Here is a 25,216-nt window from a genome sequence, read left to right as displayed (position 1 = left end):
TGGCTGGGTTTCCATGCAGTTCACTTGTTTGTTTTCCTCAGAGAAAAGGTACAGCTTTCATTAAGGGTGGTTTTGGCTGTTTTACTCCTTCCTTGAGACTGTCTGAGTGGTTCCACTTTTTCCAGGCAAGTGCCAATGGTCTGCTTTGGAGTCCTGCTGGTCTCATTTGATAAGATTTGGGATGTTTTTTCCTCCTAAGTACTCTCAGAATTGCTGGATTGATAAATAATAAGTGTTTTTAGGTCTCTGAGGTATTGTGGCAGAGAGGAAGGGGAGGAGAACAATAGCATTGCTGGAAAACATGGGTTTGGTATGCTGGGGATTTATGAAACTGAAGTTACAGCCTCTTGCTTGGATTCGTTGCTGGGTTCCAGGATGCTGTGGATGGCACAGTCCATAAAACCTGAGTGGTCTTGCATCACTCCTGGCCTTTTAGCTGCAGGGAAGAAGCAGAGTTAAGTCGCAGCTGGCCATTGTGCAGCTGTGGTTGCACTTCACTCTCTAAGTGCCCTGGAGAGTATACTGGAGGGTCCCACACCAGGGTGCCAGCCTCAGAAAGATGAGGCTGAGAAAAAAGGTGAAAATGGTAACATGAAATGGCAAAGGTTTCTGGTAGGTTTCTAGAATTGTGGGTTGCTGTCTATTTCCTTCTTTATTTATCTAACCCTGCAAAATTTCTGTGGCAGGGCTGGTGGTAGGCTTTGGGAGGCTGGAAAGATGCCAGTTCAAGGAGGTGGCTGGTGCTTTCTTCCAAGTGTATTAACTCATTCCTGAAGTATGCATTTCTTCTAAAAAAAAAAATTAGTTTCTAGGGTAGATGTTTTTGGGGCCTCAGTGGTCATGCTTTGAGTGGAAATGAGACGGTCAAAGGGTTCTTCAGGAGGGCAGGGCCAGGCACATACATAGCCTTTGATGGTGCTGACAGTGCTGCCATCAGCCCCACATTTCCAGACCTCCATGTTGCATGGTAAGGAGCACACCAAGGAAAAGTGTAGTCCCCCAGGGTTTTAGCAGGTTGCATCTATGTCAAAGAGGATTTTTTTAAGGGATTGACAATCCATCTTCCACTCCTTGTTTTTTGGCCTGGCACAGTGCCGGCAGCCCAGGTGTGGTGGCTGGGCTTGTCCCACATCCAGGTAGATGCTGTGGGAGAATTGGAGTGGGGAGGATCAGGAGTGGAACTCTGCATGGTGTGAGTGCCAGCAGCTGGCAAAACTCCTGTGCCAGTTTTCTACTAAATGCAGTCCTGGATTAAATGGAGTAAAAACCAGGCTTATGGGAGACAGGATAAATGGGTTGACCATGGTGATTTTCTTTCTGGTCTTTATTTCCTAGCATGCAATTGCTGTAATTCTTCTGTGTAGCTTTTATCATTCTTGATTTCTGAAAGTATATTTTCCTTTTTTTATTCTTTTCCTGAGGGTTTTTGGGCAGTGTTTTCCAAAGCAATTGTGGTGGGTATTTCCCCTTCTCTCTCAGAAGCAGCTTTCATTTTGAAATGAATAGCTTATCATTGTTCACATTGTATTCCACTTTTATGGGCTTTTTTTCCCCTTTTGACTTTGACAAAAGGAGAAAGCAGTCTCCTAAATGCTTTGGGAGTCTTTTGGGTCACTTTATAGAAAATATTTCGTTCCTGTTACAGAAGTATTCAAAGTTCCAGGCAGGAAAGCTGTTTGCAGCGCTCACATTAGAATTTCTGAAAGTGTGACTCTTGAGTAGCTTTTGCTTTGTTTTGGCCAGTTTCAGTTAAGATTGTGCTGAATTCACCTTTAAGCAGGACTTCATAACCATGTCAGTTATCTTTCATTGAAACATTTCTAGTGACATAACCTGCTACTACTGGTTTCTACAGAGCATCCCTTGTGTTAAACCTGTTCCACTCTTCCAGACCAATGCCTATTTTCAAACTTCCCCAATTCCCTGCAGAAATACCAGGTTATTAATAGGATCTTTATGCATGTGTGTTTACCAGACTTGACACAGCTTTGCACCAAAGTGTCTCTCTACCTACACTGAACTCAGAAGCTGAACTCTGTGGTCAGCGTGATGTATATTTGCAAACCTCCCTTGGTTTGTTCAGAGCGTGATGATCTGGCTGTACAAACACTTCATTTTGCTTCCCTAACTTAAAATGAGTTGCAATAAAGAATTTATCCACTCAGATTGTTATAGAACTAAATATTGTTTATTTGAGATAAGGGTTGATTTGCATTTTTGGGTTTTCCCCCCTTCTACTGCAACAGTGGTGCAGAGCTTTGGGTTACATCAGCCCAGGTATATGGTACTATAGCAGTGATGTTTCCTAGAATGTGTCTAACTTCTTCCCCTCTCTTCTAATGATTACTGGTCTTGTTGAGTGGGCACAAGGTCTCCTGGTCTGTTGGGTCCTGGGAGTCTGCTGATCCAGCAGTGAGGAGGCTGTGGTGAGCCAGCTGCTCAGGGACAGGATGTGAGGCACCAACCACAGCAAGTCACTCTGATCTTCTCAGCTGCCACTCGTTACCATGACCTTGCAGCGTTTGCAGTGTGTAATCTGATGCTCAGGAGAGAGGTTTCCTGAGTGGTAGCTGTCTGAACGTGCAATCCCTTGTTGCAGCTGACCAGCCAAGTTGGATACCCTCTGACAAACAATGTGCTCCTTTGGCTGTAGTTCCCCTTAAGATGGAGGGGAGGGAAGAGGGTGGAGGGAGAGAATGGGGCACATGTAGACATTAATAACCTCTTCTCAAGTCCTTGTTCTCTTTCATCCTCTGAATTAGCTTTTCTCCCCCTAGTGTGACAACAGAATTTTGTAATAAAATGCACATGGGAGAAGCCAGTGGTGTGCTTTCTAGTCACAGCAGTCTTCATGTCATCTGTTTATTCAAATGGCCATAGAGAAGTGTTTGGATTAAAAGACTAGAGGCTGAATGCATGTTGAATGAATTAGTTTCTCCCCTTTAATGATGTAATGATGATGCTGTTAGAGAAACCACAAAAGAAGAATGTTTCTCAGAGCATCTCTTCTGAGTTCGTGTGTATAAACAGCGAACTCAAGTCCTTTTAGGCTCAGTTAAAACCATTGGGTTTTTTTGGGAGATGTTTTTTCTTGGTTGAGTTTTGTGGTGGGTCAGTAACATGTGCTTGTTGCTGACAATGGGTTGGTCTTAGAGCAGAGAAGCTTATCCTTTGTCAGCCCTTGTTCTCCTTTCAAGTCATGCCATACTGTATCAACCCCTCTGAGGAGACTGGTGATAGGTGTGAAGGCCTAATAATTATGTCTCTTCAAAACAATGTTGCAGTATGAAGTTCAAAGAAGACCATTTCTTCACAACTGTTTGCTTATATTGACCTGGAGTAATACTCCAAGCATGGTGATGACTTTTATTTCCATAGGAAAAGATGCACTTTCTTTCCTTCCTTAATTCAGTTTCCCCTTAAAGTTGCTTGAAGCAGCTGTTCCTTTTGCTGTTTACAGATACCAGCCAAAAATACTGGTGTTCAGCCTTCAGAAGGCTTTATGTGTAGGTTAAATGAAGGGGTAATTTACTAAAGGACCTAGCCCTGGCACTGCAGCATCCCTTAGGTAGGTGTAGTCATAATTACCTAAAAATCCCTAAGGTATAATAAGAGCTTGATGGTGCCCCTCCTTGAGAAATCTGGTTAGAATTAGAGGTCAATTAAAAAAATGTAATTTTTAGAAGGACTCATATTTGATTTTTTGAATATTATTTCTGAGTGAAAATGCTATTTCCTTCTCTTTCTGCCACCAAAAGGGAGATCCGCTTCAGGCATCCAAGGCAAGAGGACCAGTAGACATCTCCATGCTGCAGGAGTTTCTCTCTTTGACTCTTCTTGCCTGGTGGATTAAAATCCCTTCAGATAGGCTAGGTTGTGTTTAAATTAGCTTATTCTCTATCTTATCTACAAAGTTCTCCTGAATATTTTTTATTGTTAGTGTTGAGAGAGAACATTTCTGTAAGTAACCTGATACCAAGGCTATCACTAAGTTAATTGTGGGTTAAAAAAAAAAAAAAAAGAAAAAGTTAAAAAAGTCTATGGACTATATGCTTGAACTTTCTAGCCTTGGAGGTTTGGCAGGCATGTTGTGAAAGAGACTCCTGCTTTCCTGATGGAAACCCTTTGAATTAAACTTTCTTTGAGTCAAGGGACTTTGTATGTCTGTCTACATATGGAAAAGCCTGCAAGTGTACTCATCTTTCGGTGTCTGTGGAAAAACCAGCTGCTGTGTCTGCTTGTGAGTGTTTGTCCTGGGGATCTGCCTGAAAAGCTGTTTTTTCCATTGCTTGAGCAGAATATCAGGTTTGGTACTATAGCATGCAAAGTGATACAGATAGGGTTGGCAGCTGGCACACCTTTTAAAGAGCCTGTTATTATAATCGTGCCATAGCTCATTAATTATGCTGCTGAGGTAATGATAGTGGTATACTAGTCTAGCTAAAACAACTCCTATACAAACCAAGGTTCATTTTGGTTCTGTTCTTCCAGTTTGGCATGCTGCAAAGGTACAAGGCAGCATGTGCTGTATTCTGTACTGTACAGCATTCTGTACTTCCTCCCTCATGTATGTATTGGTATTTGGATAAAATAATCCCCTGCTGTTCCTAACCAGGTTGCAAAAGCTGCAAGGATGATGTATGGGAAAACAAACTTGGTGTTAATAATTTAGCAGCTAGATCATAGATCAGAGTGGTTTGGGTTGCAAGAGACCTTAAAGATCATCTCATTCAACTCCCCTGTCATAAGCAGGAACACCTTCCACTAGACCACATATAAGACGCCTAATGCTTTTTTAATACTTGCAGATGTACATGTGAGCATGTGATTCATGTGATTGATATACAGTGTGAATTTTTACCTATGTAAAGCCTCAGTTGTAGATGTAACTGTTCATATTTATACCTAACTATGAATATATCTAATGAAGGATTAGATATTGGACTGCACTTGAAAAGTCACAGTGGTTGTGCTTACTGAGAGCTCTGTAAAGCTGCATTGATCTGTAAATTGGGTAATCACCTCCTTTTTTGTTGAAATGTGACCCCAACAAAGAGAAGTTTTTAGATTAATTTCAGTTACATATTGTTTTCCTTACAAATCTAGAATTCCAATTTATGAAAGTAGCAAGGGAACAGAGGCTTATTGGATGTTCTTTAGGGGATTTTTGGGATACCCTTTGCAGCAAAGAGGCAAGGAGCTGTCAGCTTTCCCCATTTGCTGAGCTTGTCCCCTGGTGTGCTCTTGTCTACAGAGCAGATGCTGGAGGGCACCAGCTCAGTTCAAGTTCTGCACCAAAGTGCTCTGCTGGTCTGAGTAAGTGTAATTGCTGTGTCTCTTTCCTGGGGGCTGAGCTATTCACATTCCCTGGAAATGAAGAGGAAAAAAATCAGCTTTATTAGCAGATCAAAAAAGAGCAATCTGCCACCCTTCCTAATGCACAGGTCACGCCATGCCTGGAGCTGGGCTTTTTGTTAAGAGCAGCTCAAATAAGAAAAGCAAGCAAACCTCCAAACAAAACAGAAACCAAAACTAACAAAGGAAGCATCTGCTATTTGGATGAACTGATATAGGTGAGGGAGGAAAAAACAAGTCATCAGAGACTTCCAAAGGCTTACTGCTTTGGCCAGAATTCTGCAGCTTGGAGATGGCAGGCACTTCATAGTGTGATGGTGATGCAGATGGTTCTGTGGTGCTATCCTAGGCAAAAGCAGGCTGGGTGATGGGAAGTGGCTGATGATTATGAGCTAGGATGCAGGAAGGCCAAGACTCTGGTCTTGCTCTGTTTAGAAGAGTTGAGATGTGCCTCTCCAGGGCAGCTCTGGTTCTGTTCACTGTGTTTTTGATGCAGCGAGAGGAATTGTGAGAAGGAAGGAAGGAAACTTTGTCCCAGTATTTGCCTCTATTTTAATTTTGCATTGTAAAGCAGAGTGTGGCACCGGTTTGTAGCAGTGCTGAGGGACTTGTTTGGCCCCTCTGAATGTGCATCTCTCCACACCAGCAGGAGAGGAGCCCTGGTCTGCAGGGCACTTCAGGCTGAGGTGGGCTGGTTCATTTGAAAGTCTGGCACAAGGCAGTGATGCTTATGTTACTGTTTTTATTACCATAGCATTTGTAATGCTGGGTTAAAGATGCATCCCTGCAAGCATGCGAGCAGGAGGACTGTTTGTTCTGGTCACTCTCCTAGTTGCCAGAAGCCCAAATGGCTTGAGATGAGAGAAGAAAGAAGAGAAAGGGTTGGTTTAGCAGGATGCCAAACACAAAGAGGAGGTATAATGTGCCCACAGGCTGCATTGTCGGCACATAAACCTAGTGAACAGAAGAGAGAACAGACTGCTTGTATGGGCACTGCTGTCAGCTTTCATTTTCTCACAGCTGGGGGACCATGAATGCACAGACCCCATTGATGGGATGTCCTGGTTTTAACCTTCTCAGTTGAGGGATTTGTTGACCCCAAAGCATAACATGTGTCTGTGTGCACCTTTCCAGTAGCAAAGACTTTCACCCCCTTTGCTGAGTGGTCCCTACCAGCCCCAGAGCTGGTTAGTGCCATATTGCTTACCTGCTCCTCTCTGTGGAGTGAGAGATGACTGGCCCACAGTTTCTAAGTGTGATCATCACTCTCATTATTACTGTCTGCAGTGTCCATAGAGCTCAGTTTCTTATTTAACCAGTAACCGGTGAGAGAATCCTCATGAAATTCTGGTAATTTATCATTTTAGTTCCTTAAAATTCTTGGCTTCTTCTAGTCAGAAATGAGTAATCTGGTGTGACAGTACCTCAGTGCTCTTAGTGTGCATGAACACTTGAAGCAGCTGCCTAGAATGGGGGAAGCACAAGAGGAGCACACAGAATCAGAAGCATTTTGTCAGCCTGGTTGGGAAGTAGCTACAGCAGTAAGCAAATGCTTCCCTTTATGTGCACATGCAGTGTCTGACATCCAGGCAGAATGCTGACAAGCTGCTGTGGCTTGGAGGACAAGTTGAATGATCTGCATAAAGTCCTTATGATTTCCTCTTCCAAAGCAGAAGTGGCGAAAACCTTCAGAAGAAGAGGCCTGTCTGATTTTGTTGTTGTTAATTTGCTCTGGAGGGTTGGTTGCCACAAGGAGAAGGGTGTCTGCTCCACATTACTGGTTTTGGATCTGTTCCTGGTTCAAGGAGATAGAGGTGTCTGCTGTGTAAGCCATTAACCTGTTTCCTGGACCTTGCGTTCATGCATCTTCTGACAGACAGAGCAGCCTTTGAGTCGAGTGGATCAGCTTCCTCCCTGCTGTGAATGTTTCCGCTGTTAATGAAAGATATTTTTGTTTTGGAGGCAAAACACTCCCAAAGACACCCTGGGTTTTTTTGTGCCAGGTTTTGACTCAGATACTTGGTGAAACAGAAGAACAGCTTGAGAATAGTGCCCTGGTCCTTCAGCTGCCTGAGAAGTGCAGGAGTAAAGTGACTTAAAGCTCCTTCAGTTCAGCAGTGTTCACAGCACTGCCTTCCTGTTCCTTGTGAGTGCTCTGATTTTCACAGCCTTCCAGCATCAGCTGCCAATTAATGGCTTTGGGAGGGTTTGACGTATGTGGGAAAGTTGTGGTGTAGAGGTGATCTTGCTGTGTCTTCCTGGAAGTTTGTTGTGTCTGGTGCAAGAGGTTTGTAAGTATGATCTGCTTGCTGCAGCATCCAAGATTGCAGTGGTCTGTGTGGCAGGGATGCCCAAGCAATAGAGATGCCTCTTGCCCTCAGATCTCTACAAAGTTTGTGGCCTTTTAATCATGAGGATGTATGTCTTTTCTAAAGGACTGATTGTTGGAGATGCTGGATAAATTTTGTGCTACACATTGGGGATGTCTGTCCTGGAGTTTGAGCTGCCTTTTGGTAGATGAAGGGTTGCACTTGTTATTGTCTCTGAACACTTGCAGCTTCAGTTTCAGAGTGTCTCACTGTGGGGAAGACAGGACATGCTGTGTCTCACTGCCTGGGGCTCTGCAACAGAGAAAACATTTCCTCTCTGAATCCTCTGTCCAGGAAAGATGTTCTCTGCAAGAACAGTTGGAAGTTATCTGTGATCCCCTCTTGCTCTGCTTATATTTCAGAGCCCTGTCAGAGACAGTCTCTTAAGATGCCAGGTCAAAGGGTTTAAATGCTGGACCCCAAAGTTCTCCCAGCTTTGCTGTAATGCCCATGTCTGCTGTCTCATGGTCTCTCACTGTGAGGAGTTGTTCTTTGCTCCTAACATGGTTTGCATGACACCAGTGGGTCCTGCAGGTTGTTGTCTTTCTTGCCTCAGTACATAGGTGCCTTTTTTTTTGTGGTGCCTGCAGCTTTATATTTCATGATGATCCACTGTCTGCTTTGACTGTGCTGCTCTGGAGTCTGAATTCAGGCAAATGCTTTGTGGATGCTTTGGAAGGGATTAGAACTGACCTCTAATTAAAGGGGAAAAAGGAGTAATGGCAGGTTTAGTTGCAAAAGCATTCTGTGCTTCTAGCTGGAAGAGCTGTTGAACATACCAAAGAGAAGGAATTTAGAAACATGTCCACATGACCCCCATATCTATTACTCAGCAGTCATTTTTTTTTGCACATCTTGCATTTATTTTCTTGCTAAACCTTTAGGCAATTTATCAGTGTTGCCATTCTGTAACTGGACACCCCTTTGCACTGTCTGCCTCTCAAGCCAAAAACAAAGTGAGAGTGATGTTAGCTAACGGCATGATCTCAGCAATTCATCTAGATGAAGACAGAAGTTGGCTGCTCTCTCCATTTATTCACTTAGTTTTAAGTACTGAAAGCCACAAATTAACTAGTTTCAGTTTTCCAAATGCTGTGATAAGAAAATAACCAGCCCCATTTCCTAAAATTTTCCAGAGCTGATGTCCATGCACACAGAAGAATCCAACATATCCAAAGGCCAGCTTACAGGTTCCTATACAAAAGCTTGAGATGATTCAATGGAAATAATGGTGCATCCAACAAATTGATCATCATGTTCCACAACAGATAGGCTGCTGTGAAGTGTACTAACTTCCTGTGTGGTCTGTAGGTTTTTCTTCTCCCCCCTAAGAAAATATTTTATATTTGAATGTCTGTGGATTTCTGTGTTATTGCATATTGCCTGGTGTGGACTTCAGGGGCAAGCTTTGCCACCTCTTGCTCTGGCTGAGGTGAGGAAAGGAGCAGGCCAGAGGTGAAGCCTATAGATTTCTACTTCTCTGCTAAGCCTTGCATTTTCTCTGTGCTGGTCCATGTTGGAGGACTGGAGATCCATGAACAACAATAGAGTAAAAACTGTGTGGTAACTCATTCTGGTGAAACTTTCCTGTGTGTCTTGGTTTCTATTTCCAATGGAATTTCCTTGAAACTCTCTCCCCATCTTCTGGTGACTGTTCCTATGTCAGATTGAGAAGGGCCTTTGTCCATGGTAAGGGCTCCCAAGCACTAAGATTACTAATTGATGAGTCTGAGCAGAGGAAATAGCTTCCTGCCTGATTAGATGCTGATGGTGGGACGTTTCCTCTCCTCCTGCTTTTTGGGTGGTCCCACAGTACCTGTTGTAGTTTCCTGTGAGACTTGTATTCATTGTGCATGCAGGATTTGTTCTTCACCTGAGACCAGAATGTGACTGGTGTTTCTTGAGGAATAGCAGCAGCAGCAGAGCCAGGTAGCTGTCATCTGCTCTCCAGAAAGCATTTGGTTGCTATTTACTCTTATGCTACAACAAAGCACAGCAGACTTCTGTCTTTTCTTCCAAATGCAAGTAGCTTTCTTTGGTCTTTTGTGTTCCTGAAGAACCTTGTGGCAACACTACACCAAAATTCTGCTGTTCAAGTTGAGTTGTGCCATGGATATATCCTTCCCTTGAAGGGAGGAGCAGAGCCTGGAACAAAGGTGACAGATGTTATGCATTAAACAAGGTGGCTTGCCACAGTGCAGCTGTCATCAGTGGTCCTGGGAGCTAAACTTCTGTGGGGTTTGGTGTGTCCATGTGTCCTTTCCACCATGAGGTGAAACTTGGCACAGTCTGGCTTTGCAAAGCACTGTAAAATGCTGTTGGAGAACTTACTCTTGACCTGCAGCAGAGCCTGCAGAGTGCCTGCCTTTGTCAGTGTGAAGTCAAGGGGCTGCTGTCCCCACAAGGTGCAGGGGATGGAGAAGCCTTGCGGCAGGTTGGGAGCAGGGAGCGTCTGTGGCTGTGTGAGTGTTCTGTGCCCACGTGGCAGAGAGTGTCTGTCAAGAGACAGGTTTACAAACAGAGAAGCTCATTAGATGGAGCAGCCGGATGGTGTGGCAGAAGGCCCGGGTTTGGGTAAGCTTTTGGGCAGCTACTCGAAGGAGGAGGCAATTGCTGAAACATTCATAAACTTGACTGTGAGCAGACTTCCTAGTTGCTTCATCCTCAGTGGAGACAAGGGAGTGCAGCCAGGAGCTGCTGTACTCATCCCAGGAGAGATGGCAGGGAGCAGCAGGCTCCAGAGCTAATTCTCTTCATTAATTTCTACCTTCAAAAGCCTAAATGAGCAGAGGCCTGCCAGAGCAATACCCTGAGAGGTAGCTTTTCCTATTTTTTTTTTTTTTTCTCATCCTGTAAGTTTCAAATGGAGGAGGATGTTCTTGGAGTCTCAAGAAAAATAGCAACAAAACAATGCTAAACATTGGTTATAAAAAATGTACTTATTTGTTGCACACGTTGAAATGTGACAATTGGGGCATCTTGTGCAAGCCCCTTGTTATTTTAGCTTTTATTCTTTGCCTCGTATGTAAGTTGTAATACTTTTTTTAATATTGTTCCCTTATATTTGGAAATAAGGGTACAGTGGTTTAGCTTCCAAACACCTTCATTCTCTGCATATTTCTCAAGGCAGCCAGGTGTGCTGAACATGGTTTTATGGCTCTAAGCTAGGCTGACCTATCTGGTTGAGAGTATTTTCCCACACTGTTGTCTTGTTTTTCTTTTTAAGTTTTCTCCTGTTTTCCTCCTGAAAAGTTAGAGTGCATGATGTGAGGAGCAGAATCAGGAATTCAAGGATAACTGCTGCACTTATCCTCAGTTCACCCCCTCACATCTCTCACCACAACAGTCTGTGTTAGCAAAGATGACAGTGGGTTAGCCAGAAGAAGTAAATATTTTGCTGTTTGAGGAATTGCTAATTATTACATGTCTCAGTTTCCCCATTTAAGAATGTGTTCTTTAAAACTGTCTGTTTTCTCCCAAGTTTGTACCTCTTTCAAACAGGCATGAATTTTTTCATAAGGTCCTCTGCAGCAAGGCTGTCATGAATCCAACGCTGCTTCCTCCAGAGAGGCTCAAAGTGCTTCTGTGCATCAGTTAGGGAATGGCCTCCATAACAGGATAGAACTTGAAAGGGGTTCTTTCTAAGTTTTTTTAAGGTACTTTTACAGATTTTGTGGTTAAAGGCTTCTATTTTTAAAACCCTAAATCTTGGAATGTGGCTCCATAACAGTACATAGTGGGATTTGGAAAAAGTCTGCTAAAATTGTATATTAGGAATAGTGAAGCAGTTAGGTCATGTTAAAGTTAGACTTCCCGGTGCTAGTGCATGTCTTTTGGGACTTTTTTTTTTTAAAATGAATGCTTTTCTTTTTAAAAATACAAATAATGAACCTTCCATTTTAGACAAATGTTCCTTTTTTACGATGGTTTTTTTTTCCTAGTAAATGGCTTTTTTAGTGGGAACTGCCTTGCTCTTTCCATCTGATCTCTGTGCCCACTTCTCTGAATGTTTCCATTTCAGAAAGGATGAGGATTCTGGTGCCAGCAGGCAAACTTCAGAAGCTGCCATGCAGGAAAATTCACAGTTCAGAGGCATTTGGAATGAGGAAGAAATAAAAAAACACCAAAAATCCCTTAAACTTTTACTGCAATGCAAAAATAACAGGAAAACTTGTTTCTTGGTTCCTGTAGTCTTTGTCATGCTAAAATACTGAAACTGAATATTCGTGTCATCCCCTAAAAATAACCTGAGATATTTAGGAGCACCCAGTAGCTGTTAAAGAAAAGATGATGTTTTAGCTGTTGAATGCTGCAGTTGTGGTGTCACACTTGATAACTTCACATGAGACTTTGGGGTGCTGTTTTGATGCAGGACACAGTTAATGGCTCTCTTTCTCCTCATGCAGTGCTATTACTGCTGTTTGTCACACCACAGACCCAAGTGGTTCCTGGTAGTCATGCTCACCCTTATTCTCAGCACCCAACTCCAGCCATCCTTGTGGAGCTGAGTTTGGATTAGGCATTTTTTTTTTTTTTCTGTCCAAGCCTCCTAAGAGCCTATTGAGAGGGAAGAGGAATAGCTTTTCTTTCCAAGAGCAGCTGAATGTGGTGCCCTAGTTACCATGGTTTTTTAAATGGAGTACTTCAGAGGATGTATAAAAGCATCTTTAGTACTTGCAGTACAAGGAGAATGAAAGGGCCTAGATTATGTCAGCAGTGTAGCAGAGGCTTAAGTGAGTATCATTCATTTATTGTTAGATGATGACCCAATTTGGATTGTATTTATGGAGTTGGAGGGGAGAATGGACCTGTTTCAGATTACTTTTGAGCTTTAAATGTACTTACAGCCTTTGTGTAGGAATTGCATTGGCTCCTGCTGGGTAAACAGAGCCTTTCAGAGGGTGTTCCCCATGTAGTGGAGCAGTGATGCATCTTTGCTTGTCTTGTGCTGCCAAATGGGTTGATTCATACCACTTCTCTCCACGTGGCCATGTACTGGACGGGGAAAAAAAATGAGTTGTCAGACAGAGCTTGCCCAGCTGATTTTTATTTATTTTATTGCATTTTCCTGCAAGGATTTTAAAGCCTCCAGTTAGTGTATAATTTGCAAATGGTTCCAGCTAAGCAGATTCTTAGCTGAAAGCTGTGGCCCTGCAAAGGACTGGTAAAGGTGATAGGTCGTGATGTCTGTACACAGCGGGATGCTTCTTTTGGTTGCATTTCACACCTGCCCTCCACTCCTTCCTGTAAAACAGTGGGTGGTCTGTTCTAAATGCCATCCGTGTCATGATCCATTGCCTCTTTTTTACCTGGTTGTGATGGCAATATCTGCATCTTCTGGGAGTCTCCTACTGTCCTTTAAACAATTTTGGTACTGCTGAGAGGAACATGCCATTTGCAGATCCTGTGAAGGATGTAATTTCTTGAATTATTTTTTTTTCTCCTGCAAGGGTTCCTGTAGTCATTAAGCTCAACCCTGGTGATGCAAACTGCTTTGAGAAGAGTCCAGAGCAGAAGCTGCTGTTCTTAAACCCATCTGCAAATTTGAGAGGGGAAAGTGAGAAGATGAGCATGGAAAACTCATAAGGAAATGAAGCTTGGTAAAGCTCAGCTTTTTCAGCAAACACTACATGTTAGCTCAGATGGGCCTCGTGTGAAAAGCAGTGGAAATCTGAGTTGCATTGTAAATGCATTAGCAGCATTGACATTCATTTCAGTGGAGCCAGGGTTGCAATCTCCCGCTAACCAACGCTTTATAAGTCTGTGCTTCTTCCCCTGGAGAGACACATCTGCCTCACATCCTCTGCAGCTTGCTTTTAAAGGGAGCCCTTTCCCCATGAAGAGGGGGAGAAGTGCATCCATGCCTTCCTACCACTGTCCCAGCAAGCCACAGTCTGGTCTGCTCCAAAGGGGGGCTGCATTCCAGCTCTGGAGGTGTGTGGCAGGATGTTCACTGGGACAAAACTGGAGGAGGAGAGGGCTGCGTGCACTTAGAGACTGTCTGGACTTGTTCCTTTGAAGATATCATCAGCTGCAAAGTCTGGATGCATCCAAGCACCAGTGCATCTATGTCCAGGCTGTGCTGGCACCACTTGGCTTCTACATTACGAGAAGTTGTTGCTCTGTAAGAACATTCCAATGCTTTTCGGTTTACAGAGAACCTGCTGGCTGGGAAAGCTTTTTTGTTTGTTGGCCAGAGTACCAGAAGTATGTTAAATGCAGGTGTACTGCACAGCTGGAGGTGGGGGTGGGCAGGTGGTCTCACAGGGGAGGGTCCCTGGGGTCTGCCAGCACATGAAGGTCAGAACAGCACCAGGTTGCCTGCAGCAACTGCAGAATCGAGCATGTAGGGGCAAACTGGCAGTTCCATCTTCTCATGGCTTTCTCAGGAGTGCAGATGGCAGGTTTTGATAACTAAAGGCTTAGTACAGAGAGGTCTGTCTGGTGTGGGATATGTAAACAAACCTCAGTTCAGGCTTGGATATGTTCCTTTTCTGTCTGTAGGAGGTTTAGGCTGATTTTTCTGTTCTGTTCCTTTTTTCCTTCCTGGTGGGTTTTTTTGTTGTTATTGTTTGGTTTGTGTTGTTGTTTTGGTTTTGGTTTTTTTCACTCCAATTTCATTCATAGTGTTGGTCCAAGTAATGGATAATGAAAATTAAGTAGCTTGGTTTGCCTCTTACACAGCTACTGCTGCATGTAGTTTGCAGTTTAATGAGAAATGAGGCAAGGCAGAGCTCATTTTGCTCTCATATAGCCAAACTGGCTATGCGGGACTTAGGAGTAAGGTGGGATAGTAATCGAGTATGATGTTGTGATATTTAGAGCAAGATCACAGGAAAAGCATTGTATTCCTTCGAACAGGATGGAGCCTTTCACGTGATTTTTCTTTTTTTAAACTTTAATTCTGTAATCTTGATCTGTTATCTAAGAGCAGGAAGACGTCCTATATTTGGAAATGTATTTCATATGCTCAAGGAGCAAAAGATTCCATCTTGGTCTGTCTAGGGAGGCCTGGTGTCTCCCTGGTGAGAGGCATCTTCTTTGGCAAATGCTGGGGGGTGCTGTGCCCAGGGCAACACACTGAGTGACCTTTAAACTTGCTTTAGGGCTGGAGGGTTTTTTGTCTGTTGTTGGCTCGACTCCAAGGTATGTTGTGGGCTGTGCACTGCTTGCCCACTGCTGTCCCCCAGACTTCCCCTTCACTGTGTCTCTCATACCTGAGAAGTCACTCCAGAGCAGCTCTTCACTGGTGCTTCCCACTTGGTGAAATCTGTCTGTATGGGCAGTCTGTTGATGATCTGACCCGATTTGTAGGCTGACTCCTTCCAGAGCTCACCGGAGTTTCAGAAGGAATAAAAAAATAGCTTTAATGTCAGTGGCCTTGTGTTGAGAGGTTTGATTACTGCTTTTTTGTTCATCCTGCTAGCTTTTCTCCTAGACTTCTTAGGCATGTGCAGTTTATGATTTAATTTCCTCTTGACTTAAATAACTTTGAAAGGAGTAAAATCAGTAGCTGTACAGAGTTGTGATTGGGGATGCAGAAACTTTCATGCCTTTCTCTTCTACAGCAGATGATGCTTCAGGTGCAAGGGGGAATGGGGGGCTGTCCTGTAAAGCAATCCACTGCATATCTGCAGCCAGAGTCCCATTTCAAGCCCTATGGGGTAATGTTGGGATACTCTTTTAATCTCATGTGTGACCCTCAGCTTTTAAAGAGCACAGCTGAGCCTGCTTTTTTTACTTCGTCAAGTTTGAGTCCCACGCACTGTGGTCCTCAAGGCCAGAGTAGCTTTTCTGCAGCTGCACTTCCCCTTAAGCTTTTAGCCTGGTTTCAGTGTAACATCCCTGCCTGCTTTCTCTTGCCCCATTTCACCTATATTTGTATGGAGTGGAAACACTACAGAGTTTTTTTTACTACTTTCTGGAGAGATGTAGTCTTAAGTTAATTGAGAGAAGACAGATGGGACCAGCCAGCTTTTCATATGCCAGCAGCCCGTCAAGGGTAGAAATGAAATGTCTGATGGCTTGCCAAGATGAGCTTGTTAGTGTATTGCCACGGGGTGGTTAGGACTCGGGGAGGCACAGGGAATGACTCCTTACAAAGTTGGGATGCAGTAGTTAAAGTGTTCACGGAACAAGTGACACACATGCCCCACTCTTTGGAGATTGCTGCATGGTGCAGCCGCCCAAGGACCCCCTGCCTGGAAGGGAGAGTCTGCGGATTGGTCGTGGTGTGACATCCTTGAGCATCCCTACCGTAGCTGGGTGTGGAAGTTCCAGGGCTGGCTTGCTCATCACCTGCCTGGCCTCCACTGTTGAGCCCTTGAATCCCCGAGGGGAATTGTGAGCTCTTTTCTTGAAAGACAAAAGGCAAAGTGCTACAAACCACAACAACTTCCACGCTAAAAATACCATAAAAGGCTGTGTCCTTAGGAGCTGGGCATGGGAGCAGTTCCCACCCACATTACTGCAGCATGAGTCACCAGCCTATTGCAACTGCTCTCCATGTGGATGCCCGGCTGAAGATGCACGGAGGAACAGAGGGAGGAAGGGGAACTGCTCCGTGGTGCTGTGGAAGTGATGAAGTTATGAATAAGAGGATGACATGTGGGCATACGTGAACACTTTGCTTTCCCTTTGCTAGATTTTTTTGTTTGTTTTTGTTTTTTGTTTTGTTTTTAACTTCCAGCAAATGGTATTTGCTGATGATTTGAGCTTAAGGCTTTTGCAGCCAAGAGACTCCTGAATATGCAGAACCCTCCCAGTTTGGTTTTACAGCACAGTAATTGCCACATGATTAATATGAAGCTGAAAAACCCCTCTGACATGGAAGTACGTTTTATTTACTCTCTTTAAGCAAAGTTTTTTTTTCTTTCACTGTTCTCTCTCCTCACCTTCATCCTTTTCCCCCTACCCTGATGCCTGTGTATCCTTGTGACAGATGGTGTAACATCTCCCTTACACTGTGCCCTGCTCTTCCCTGTGCTTTTTATTCAACAAGCAGGTATTAGTGAGTAAATTTGTTTAGGTTGTTTGGGTTTCTTTCCTGAGACACCACCCACCTAGGCTACCCGTATTGTTTTCCCTTTTCCTTCCCTTCTGCTTGACGTCTTGGCTATCGGGGTTTACCGGAATAAGTTTGTCAGGGAGAAATTATTTAAAAAGCTTCCTTTATTTAGACACCAACGTACTAATGACATCATGTGGGCAAATCTTCCAAGTTCCTCCAGGCTGAGTGACAGAGGGAGGTGGTGGCTGTGAATCTGAGCCCTGCCCCTTTCCCAGTACACTTCTGTGGTTCTGTTCAGTGGTTGTCCTTCAAAATAACTCCAATCTTCCTCCTCCTCCTCTTTTGGGGAGAGAACAGGGAGCCCCCCCAGCACACTGATCTATCTTTAGCAAATGTTTTAGCAGTAGAGTATAGCTGTGGTGGTCTTCCTACTCATCACTTCCAGGTTAGTACTTTGCAGTGCTCTTTGGTGGATATTCACCTTGACTTTTCAGGGAAGCAGGAGGCTTGCATGCTCAGCCTCTTTGATGCTACCAAATTTTGCATCAGTCCAGTTTCCAGTAACTTTAACAGGGAAGTAGACAAAGAAAGTTAAAAATGCCTGCATGGACAGGCAGAAAGCAGCGGGAATGGACATATATGAGATGTACTGCTTGTTTTATGGTGGAGGGAAGGATGCAGGGGGCAGCAGAGCAGGAATTGGCCACCAAAGTAATGCACTGTCAAACTTAATTTGTGAGTGATTTCTTAAAAAAGTATTATTGAGTGTTTCTGAGTGGGGGAAAGGTGTATATTTGTTAAGGATTAAAAAGTGGTGAGTGTGAGCTGGACAAGGTTTTGTGGACCTTCTGGAGAAGTTATTCCTGAGTTTCATTTCATTTGTCTTTGGAGAAGAAAGCATGCTATGGTGTGCTAAGCTTCTCCTTGTATGTGCTCAGCTTGTTAAAATGTTATCACAGGTGTTTCCTTACCTGCCTGCAGTAACTCCTGGGTGGTTTTTTATGTGATCAATAAACCAGAGATTATTTAATCAATGGAAAGATATAAAACTCTGTTGAGGGAATTTAATTGACTTCCTTGATTCTGCTCATATGACTGTTGAAGTAAACCCTAAGGTTGACGTACATCATGGTTATTGCTCTTTAGATCTGGGAGACTTTGAGCAGCAGACTTACTAATTCAATGTGTCCATAATGCAAATTTTTCTAGTTGTGTCTAGAATGTGGGTCAGATGAGCAGCAGTTTCCAGCCCTGTGCTGATACCTGCTCTGCGCTGCTGCTGCAGTTGTTGTCCTTCCCATATTGACTTTCTTGATACGCTGAATTAATAAAAACCAAAAATAAATCCATATTGCACAATTACCCTGCAACATTGTATGGGTGGCCACAATACTTTGTTCTCTTTAGAAAATTATTTTGCAAAGTTAGGTGGTGTTAGAAGAAAATACAAATTTGCAGGTGCCAGTTTCCGAGAGTCTTTCAATCAGGTAGCACAGAAAAGTGGGATCTTTGGGGGAACAAACAATGTCTTTTCCTAGGGTCTCTTGTGGTCCCTGACAAAAAAAAAAAAGAGAAAAAAAATCCAGTGCCCAAAATGCAACCTTAATGAACCTTAATTAAAACATAAATATGTTTTTACTACTGGGAAGTGACACCTGATAATGTTTTCTCTAAAGATGGGGTGTGGAGATTGGGTATTTTTAGCTGCAGCTATTCTCAAGTTGTTGTTTTGTGACCTTCTAATAATACATTTCTTTAATACTTCCTTTAGAGTTTATGTAGTTCTATAAGCTTTTTCAGGCAAAGATGGGGAAAAGAAAAGGGAGCAGCAGCCTATTGGGAGAACTACTGAAATCTGTGTTCTGATGGATATTGGTGCCTAAGGGGGTGCAGTGTTAGAGCTGGGTGTACCTTGTGAAGGATTTCTCCCAGGTCAGAGAGATGGCTTGTGCTTCAGCTTTTCCTCTGGCTGTAGCAACTGTCTGATCAACACTGCCTGTGTCTTAAAAGCAGTTGAAAACAGGATCAAGGTTTAAATAGCTGAAAGAGGAAATCTTGGACTGAGGAATGATGTGCAGATAGAGATGCTGTAGTGCAGGAATCCCAGGGAAGGGCAGGTGTAAGAAATGTCAGTTTAAATTTCAGGTCTTTATGGTTTGGGGTGTGGCTGACTCTCTGGAGTCTCTTGGGATTTACCTGCAAATGTTGTCTCTGAGATAAGAGATCCAATAAATTACCATGTGAAACCTGACGTTCTTCATCATCCAAGGGCTGCTGGGCTTCTCATCACCTCTTGCTGACGGACTGAAAAGCAAGCACAGATCTTGAGGGACCAGTGAGAGCTGATCCTGGGCTTTTGTGAACATCAAAGATGCCATAAAAAGGTTTCTCAAAGAGAAGTTGTATACAAGATAGGAGAGAAGAAGCATTTTCAGGTTGAGATGCTGATGTTATCTGTGTCTCAGTAGCTACCCATGGAAATGGTCTGGCTCTCCAAAGGGAACAGCTGTTACGTGTTTCCCCATGTTTGCTTCTGGTGGTATTGTGGGAGGAAAGCAATTAAACTGATGGTAAATAATAAACATACATGAAAACAGCCAAGCTGAAGGAACAACAGGCAAGAGTGGTCTGACTGTGCTGCATCTGTGGTGTGCTGCTCCATCTCAGAGAGCATTAGGAAAGTTCTCCAGGAAGAACCTGGTGGTGGGGCTGGAGAGCTGTTTGGCTGAAGGGATGACGAAAGTGTTTATGGAGTTGTTTACTTGTTTATGTATTTTTTTTTTCAGAATCCAGATCAGTGGTTTCTACTAATTGCTAAATTAAATGAGCTGAGGCCATTTTACTTCCCAGCAAATCCTTTTATGCTGTGGTGCCTTTTCAATGACCAGAGGCACAGTCAGAAAAGACAGCCCAATCTACTGGATGTGTTAAGACCACACGTCCAGCCTTGAGTCAGGAAAAGAAAAAGGTTGCTACTCCCCAAAATATGGAGCCCACTTCCTGTGACCACTGGTTGGGAGAGTGGGCTGTGTGGAGTGGAGTGCTTGCAAATCCCACACTGCTCCAGGGCTGGGCAGGGCTTGCCACAGTAGAGAGGATCTTGCTTTAAAGAGGTTATGGATCATTCAACATCAGAAACTTGCAAAAGTGGTCCTTTCTGCACTGCCCTCCCTTCCTCCATATTCTTGGACTAAGAAATTACTTCGAAGCTCATATTTTTGAAATCTGTCTTTGGCAGAGCCTTATGCCAAGATGAAGGCCAGAGTTAAGGCCTCTGGGAGCTTTCATCAAGAGATGGTGCAAGGCTGCTGCTGAGCTGCTGCAGGTGCTGGTTTTGCATTTTCCCTTCCATCAAATTTGGGACACAAAGTCATTATCTGGGTAATCCTTTCATTGCAAGGAACCCCACTTGTGGATGAAAGCTATTTGGGCTTGGTATTGGCAGTCATGGGCAGGTTTCAGTCATGAGTCTGCAGTGGGTGGGTCAGCTTGGGTGGCCATAGCTGAGCATTTCATATCCTGAATAATACTTGGACTTTTGGTGCCCTTCTTAGGTTTAGGACCTGACATTTGATACTGTGGTTGCCTAAAAAAAGATTAAATTAAAAATAAAGAGTGACTGAGTAGTGCTTTTTTGGAAACTCTAACCTTGGTTCTCTTGTCATGCCTGGGTTTAATTCTTTATTATAACTCATTAGCAAAAGTGCCACAGGCTTAGTGCCTGATGTAGAATGTTTCTTTTGGTTACCGAATAAAAGTGTAGCACCAGCAAGAGTGGAAGCTTCATCTGTGTCGTTTGGGGATGATGGTGATAAGGGGTCTGGCAGGAAGGAAGTGCAGTGTGTGGTGAGAAGAGCAGGTTCTTAAAGGAGCATATTTAGAGTACAGCAAATAGGATGGGCACAGTATCTTCTGGGGATGGTTTGCAGCTGGAAAACATGGGCAGCTGCTTGAAGCCAGTTCAGTGGTGCAGAAGTGGCTCTGTCTCTTCAAGTCATGCTGCTGGAACATTGTCTTCTCTGTGGGACCTGTAATGGGATGGAGAAGGTGGGGGAGACTGCACGGCTGGGGAGGGCAGGACTGGGCTGTGCCCAGTCTGGGCTGGATGTACTGGGTGGGCTCAAATCACCCCCTGCTGCTTATTGTTGGGAGTGAACTGTTACTCTACTAAAAACCCTTCTGAAACAAGGGAGACAGAAACAATTTGGGAAAGCAAATATTTCCTGATAACAGTGAGCAACAAGCTTTTGTTTGGTGTCAATGGAAGGAAGTGGGAGAAATATGTAGTAGCTGTAACGCCTCAAGGCTTTACTGCTGGAAAAGAGATTTAGTGGACATAGTCCTCTAGCAGGGGACATATCCATGACAAAGGGCTGCTTAAAAGTGGGTGGGAAAGGCGAAGCTTTTGTTTTGCTGCAGCAGTGTATCTGTGTGAAGCAGATGCTAAAAAAGGGTCTGTGACCAAGGTGGAAATCCAGGTCCACACTTACTTCCTACATGGGAAGTGGGAAACAGGGAGATGAAGTCCTTGGTTTGTATTCAGCCAGGACAAGTTTGAAGCAACTGTGCTTTAAGTTAAAGGGAAGCTCCTCTCTACTTAACTGTGATAAAGTGTGAACCAGCTCTGATCTCTGTTCTCTGGAAAGAACCTTCCTGCTGAAGAACTTTATACTTCGGTAAAAAAAAAAAAAAAAAAAAAAAGTTCCCATGCAATATTAGATTTGAAGTCTTATCTGGCAGCCTGCAGGCATGTTCTAAGTCATGTAGGGATCTTATTCTTTGTGCTGGACCCATTCTTTACATTAGGGGAAAAAAAAGTTTTTCTTATCAAAAGGCGCTCCCCTGCCCTTAGATGCTTATTTATTCGCAACTTCCCTTTTCCAAGCTTTCTTGCACAGTGCAGATTCCAACTGCCCTTCAGTAGGATTCATTGTGGTTTCCCAGGTTTTGATCTTGGAACAGGAAGATTAATTTCTCAAGCTACTGAGGAAATCATCATCCTGCTTGCAAATGCCTTTTATAACAGTTAACTGAAATTTTGTGTTTATAAGCAAACTGTTTAAAGTGAACTGTCTAGTTGTTGCTTTGTTGGGTAAATGTTAAAGAATTTATATATTAAATATTAAAGAACTTATATATTAAAGAATAAAGAAAAGTAAATTCACCTTTCAAGTTCAAAGTACCTTTTTTTTTTCAGTTGAGCATGTTTTCAGCCAAGTAAAACTGCATCTTGAAATGCAGGTGATACTTGAGTTTGTTTCCTGGACAGAACAGCATCTGCTGCTGCTTTTCTGGACAGCCTTGCATGGGCCTCCATCCTACCAAGTGCTTGTCTTTATATCATGGCCACAAGTTCTCATGTACTTAAACTTCTCCCTCTCCTTTTTAAAACTTCCTCCTCTTTTATCTCATCTAAGAAAAGGTGTTGTGAGTTTCTTAGTTCTTCCATTCATGCTGTCACTTCCTTCATGCAAGCTCCAGCTTTCACTGGAAAAACCTTTCTCAAGTATTTCTATCAATAGACTTGAGCCTGCTCTGGTCCCCTTTGACTTGCTTTTATCCCACTCCCATTGCTGTCCATTATTCACATCACAAGTGCTGAGGACATGCAAAACAGTAAATTTTGGCATTAGATCCTCTGTGGTTCTGAGCTTGGGCTTTTCTGAAATTCTTTGTGTTGCTTTCTCAAGCATGTTTGATCAAAGGTTCTGAATGCCTCTGAAAACCTAGAAATGGAAAGGTGGCATCTGGTTTGATGTCTTTCCATGTCACCTGGCTCCCTCAGTTGTATGGGCTCCAGGATCCAGCACCAACCCACCTGCCTGTTCTTCCACCACTCCCCTGAGCATCATTTCATTGTACTTATAACTTAAATACAGAAACTGCTAGTGAAATAATATGGCTTGCTCCAAAATGTCAGTACCATTTGATTTTCCCTGTCTGGAAAGTTGTGTGTCTCTTTCGGCCCCTGTGGCAGTTTTATAGTTTATAAAACTATAAAAAGTTTATATCATCCACAGTAAAATGCTAACAGCCAAATACACAGTAAATTGTGAGATGTGTTTCAAAGCTCTGACCAAATGGCACAGATTTTGTTTTCAACACTGTTCAAAAACCACAAGAATACTTGAGTTATTTTCATATTAACTCCTAATCTGGAAAGCTGCTTTTAACAGGGTGTCCTACATGACCATTGCTGTTTCATAAGCTGAAGTATTACCTCTGCCTTAAGTCTTTACCTATGGTCGGGTTTTATAAACATGTTTTCCACTAAGAGAATAGGGGAGGACTTCTTGTGTGGACAATTCCCTCAAAGGGAAGACAGCCACTATGAGGAGGGAAAAGTGGTAATAACAGATCTGGATCAGGCTTAGGTACTTAGCAATTTTTTGACTTCATTCTTCATTGGCAGTATGACTTTCCACATCTCTCAGGTGGGAACTGGGGGAGTTAAGTCCCTCCCAATGTAAGTGAAGTGCCACATTCAAGACTATCTGGTGCAATTGGATAAGCACAAGTCTATGGGGCCTGATGAGATGCATTCCAGGATTCTAAGGGAACTGGGTGATATTGTTGGCAAGTCATTTTCTGGAATTTTTGAAAAGTCACAATGATCAGGCAAAGTCCCTGGTGATTGGAACCAAGGGAAGCATCATATCTGTTTTTAAGAAGGGTAGAAAGGGGGACCTTGGTAATGCTACAGATCAATGAACCTCACCTCTGTGGCTGGGAAGATCATGGAACAGGTCCTCACGGAGGCAATGCTAAGGCACGTCCAAAAGATGAGGAGGTGATCTGACACAGCCAGCACAACTTCACTGTGGGCACATTGTGCCTGACCAACCCTGGTGGCATTATCTGGTGGAGTGACTGCAGCACTCAACAAGGGAAGGTCAGTCGGTCTCATCTACATGACTTGTGTAAGGCCTTTCACTTGATCTCACATGACACCCTTTTCTTTAAAGTGAAGAGATACAGATTTGAAGGGTGGGCTGCTGGATAGAAAAGAAATTGGCTGGTTGGATGTAGTCAGAGAGTTGTGGTCAGTGGCTCTATGTCCAGGTGGAGGCCAGTGATAAGTGATGTCTCTCAGGGGTTCTGTCTTGGAGCCATCTCTTCATGAGCCAGCAGTGTATGCTCATAGACCAGAAAGCCAATGCATCATGGGCTGCAGTCAAAGCAGGATGAGGGAGGGGATTCTCCTGCTCTACTCTGCCCTTATGAGACCCCACCTGGAGTGCCGTGTCCAGCTCTGGAGTCATCTCATCAGCATAAAAAAGTCACTGAATTGTTAGAGTAGGTCCGGGGACAGGCCACAAAGATGATCAGGGGGCTGGAGCGCCTTTCCTATGAGAACAGGCAGAGAGAACTGGGAATGTTCAGCCCAGAAAAGAGAAGGCTTCAGGGAGACATTAGAGGACCTTCCAATACTGAAAGAGGGCACAGAAAGAGAAGAGGGAGAGTGACTTTACACAGGCATGTATGGATAGGACAAGGGTGTATTATTCCAAACTAAAAGAAGATACATGAAATGTTAGGAAGAATTTCTTAGGGGATAGTGAGGCACTGGAGCCGGCTGCCCAGGGAAGTTGTGGATGCCCTATCCCTGGAAGTGTTCAAGGCCAGGCCAGGTGGGGCCCTGAGAAACCTGGTCTAGTGAATGGCATCCCTGTTCTTAGAATGGGGGTTGGAATGAAATTATCTCCAAGACCCCTTCCAAACTACACCATTTTATCATTCTGTGATTTTAATAAAATGTTGTCTTTGCACACACACGCAAAATAAAAAAAAAACAAAATTAAAAAATAAATCCTTCATTTCTTAAGTTGGGGTGATTTTAGGAGTTAACAACAAGCAAAAAGGAGAAGTTATGTTGTAATTAAAAAGATTCCTTTCATACAACTTAGAAAAATTACGTATTCTAATGCTGTCCTGCATATAGTTCCAAGCTTTGGAACTATATGCTTTGTTTTAACCTTGTTAAAAAAGCTTTGGGAGACGTTTTCTCAGTACTTTCCGGTGTTGGATCAAATACTTCTTGTTGCCCTCAAGTTTTCTATTACTGGATATGCTTGCATGGGGCTTTGATAGAAGAAAACAAGTTAACAAAAGCTCATGTATTAGCATCTGGAGATGCTGTTTGAAGGTAATGCAAGTCCAGGATACTGCCAGTAAAATGGTCAGGGAGTGTCCTCAGCAGAGACTGCCAAAGACAAATAATTTCCTGCAAGGGTTCTGTATTTGGAGGCAGTGTGTGCTGATTAAACTCATTAAAGTGCTTGAAGGAATGAGGGTGGTTCCTAGCGGCTGAGCATTAGTTGGGGTCAGGCTAATGGCTGAAGATCCCTCCCTCCTAAAAGAGGTGAAGCCAGAGGCTCTGGAAAGCAGTGTAAGACGCAGAGTCAGAATAAGTCTCACTTCAACTCAAATATCTGCAGCATACAAGTCATTCCCCTCAATAATTATTTTGGACAAGTTTTTC

General features: G+C 43.5%; 1 protein-coding gene across 8 annotated transcripts in view; it reads left to right on the top strand.

Annotated features, from left to right (window-relative positions):
* Positions 1–25,216, top strand: part of LOC111930716 (USP6 N-terminal-like protein) — a 75,782-nt gene that overhangs the window by 17,331 nt on the left and 33,235 nt on the right. The gene's annotated exons all lie outside the window — the stretch shown is intronic.

Source organism: Cyanistes caeruleus, chromosome 6, assembly GCF_971803275.1.
Source record: "Cyanistes caeruleus chromosome 6, bCyaCae1.hap1.1, whole genome shotgun sequence".
Taxonomy (NCBI): Eukaryota; Metazoa; Chordata; class Aves; order Passeriformes; family Paridae; genus Cyanistes; species Cyanistes caeruleus.
This window is presented reverse-complemented; position numbering and strand designations above follow the sequence as displayed.